This window comes from Nelumbo nucifera, chromosome 1, assembly GCF_055504915.1.
Source record: "Nelumbo nucifera cultivar China Antique chromosome 1, China Antique-T2T, whole genome shotgun sequence".
NCBI classification, from domain to species: Eukaryota; Viridiplantae; Streptophyta; class Magnoliopsida; order Proteales; family Nelumbonaceae; genus Nelumbo; species Nelumbo nucifera.
In genome coordinates, this window is record NC_142649.1 from 23,027,485 (window position 1) to 23,030,587 (window position 3,103).

Genomic DNA, 3,103 nt, shown 5'->3' on the forward strand with positions numbered 1-3,103 from the left:
TGATATAAATATGAGTATATTCTATTATTTCTCTTCTTTAGCTTTGAGAAGCTTCTTTTTGTTATAACTCTTTATGCTTTGAGATTGGGTTTTCTATTTTTTGACATAGGTCTTACATTATCATTTATAGGGGTTAGGAATGGCCTCTGGAGATAACTTTGATAGAGCCACTTGGAAGGACCCGGCCCTACAAAAACTATTGTTGTACTTTTGCATTAATGAGGTGTCCACACATGGGAGACAAGGTGGGTCACTTAAGAAAGAATCATGGGCATGAATTCAAAAAAAGATCATGGAAAAGCTCCATAAGAATTTTTCACAGAAGTAACTTAAAAATGGCTTCGATTATTTAAAGAGAAAATATCAATTATGAGTGACCCTCATCAATAGGACTGAAAATGGATACAACCTGTCTACTGGTACAATGGACTAGTCAAATGACCAGTGGGAAGAGTTCTTGGAGGTAACTACCTTGAATTTTTGTTGTTGTTAGGTAATGTATATGTGTGTAGGATCTAATAGGATGGGTTGTTTGTTTGTATGATAATAGGCCTACCCAAATGCGAAGGTTTTTAGGTATGCAGGACTCCAATTTGCCAATGAGTGTAGAACATTGTTCGATGGGGTCTGTTCAATTGTAGAAGTTGGTTGTACTTCATTGTCAAATAGGTCGAGACCAATGGCATCTACGGGTCTATCAAATGCTTCCCTAGGTACTGGTTTTGATGGTAAGACACTAGATGGTGATCCTATTGACATTGATGATACGCCTATCACACCTCCCGCAAGGTCCCAACCTCAAACACAACAGACTTTTGAGGAGTCTATAGGTCCAAGTGAACGCCCCTCTAAGAGGCAAAAAAAGTTCACTAGTGAGCATGATGCTAAGATGGAGAAGCTTCTTGATATTATGATTGTTGAGGATGGAGGACCAACTGTAGAAGAATGTGTTCAGAAGCTTGATGATTTTGGCTGGACACCTAGTACCCCTTTATATATAGAGGCTTCGGTCATCTTTGCGGAAAGCCCGAAAGCAAGAAGGGAATGGATCCATTGGTGTGGTTCTTATGACACACCCAATAATGAGGCGATTAAACGGTGGATATTAGTTTATGCTAAGAGGATGAACATATTGTAGGACTTATTTGTCGGTTTTAATCGTACTTGGACTTGTTGTTTTGGTTGATTAGATGGAACTTCTTTTTTTTTTTTGTTAAACAATTTGGGATGATATACTTGCATTATACTTGTTGGGTTTTGTTTTTTTGATATTTTGAGTGTTTTTACACAAACTTGATGAAATTATTGGATGAAAATGATATTTTGATATTTCTCTTCAACATGCTTATATATTTGCTTTTAGATTAATCTCAATGTGGAATGTAACCATCAGGTACAAAAAAAAACATGTTGACACCTCGGATGAAGAGGTTGGGTAGGATTATTCTCTTATATTGGTATATGAAAAAAAGTTTACGAAGGCGTATTCCAAGGATGCCAGATTGTGAATCTGCACTACCCGGTTGTCTTTATACACGTGAGCTATTAAATGGAAACAACCAACAAACCATCGAGGTGATGAGGATGCCGGTTGAAGCATATGTACGGATCTGTGGCCATTTTCATAATTGTGGATGGTTGCATGATAGCTGATACATATCAGTAGAGGAAAACATGGTTATGTTTCTGTTCTATTTAAGCCATAATGAAAGGTTCTCTATTATGAAGAGAAGATTCCAGCACTCCACCCAAACAATGCATACATACTTTCATCAAGTGCTATATGCTATGATGGAATTTGCACGAGAAATGATCCGCCCAACTACTTTTGATCCAAATCCAAACATCCCATGGCACCATAAATGACTCTGACAAGTACTCAAGGTAAATAATTGACAATATCACATAAGTTTCATAATTTTGATTGGCGTAGGGGTTGAGATCAAAACTATTTATTTTCTTTTGTTGTCGAAGGGTGCTATTGGTGCTTTAGATGGGACACTTGTTCATGCTGTGGTGCCATCGGAAAAACAACTAGCATGTCGAGGAAGAGGAGGGAAAGAATGTTTCTAGAATGTGTTGGCTGTTTGTGATTTTAATATGGTATTTACATATGTTTATGTTGGCTGGGAAGGAACAACACATGATGCTAGGGTTTTATATGAGTTTGCATACAACCCTATCAACAATTTTCCATTTCCACCTACTGGTAAGAATGGTGTTGTATGGGTGTTTGTTTTTTTTTAATAAATTCATTTGTTTGATAAATATATTTGATTGACACAGACAAGTACTATCTTTGCAATGCTGCATATGCAAATACAAGACACTTTATTGCACCCTATCGAAATGTGCGATATTGGGTAGTAGACTTTTGTCGTGAGCGTGCTAGGACAAAAGAAGAATGATTCAACCAGGCACATGCAAAGTTAAGAAATGTAATTGAGAGATCGTTTGGTGTTCTGAAAGCTCGATTTCCAATTCTTAAACGGATGGCGCCTTTCAATCTCCATGTCCAATGGAACATAGTCATTGCATGTGTCACTATCCACAAATATTTGAGAAGGAAATCAATAGTTGATACTTTTTTTAATGAATACGATGAATCTAATATGCAAGTGCCTAATGAAAATGTAGAAATAGAGACAGAAGAGCATGACGATGGAGAGACATCTTATGGGCAGGCTGATGCACAGTTCATGGCTTCATTGCGAGAGGAAATTGCACAAGAATTATTAAATAGGAACATGCATTGAACTATTTATCTTTGATCCTAGTTATGTACTTGAACTATGTAGAACTTCTTGTTTGTTTATAGTTTACTATTATGGTTATGTAGGTGAACAAACTTTTCTTTTATATAGGGAAAATGGTTGTTAGGCGTTCTCCAATAATGTGTGCATGTGGGATTGAACAAATGAAAATCTAATATGTGAATGCACACATAAATGAAAATCTAATAATGTGTGAGTAATTATTTTTTATTATTTTAAACACGTTATTTATTAATTATTAATTATTTTTCATAATTATTATGTATTTAATTATTTTTTATTCGTGTTTCAATATTATTATAACTATTAATTTTTATTAAATTTTAATC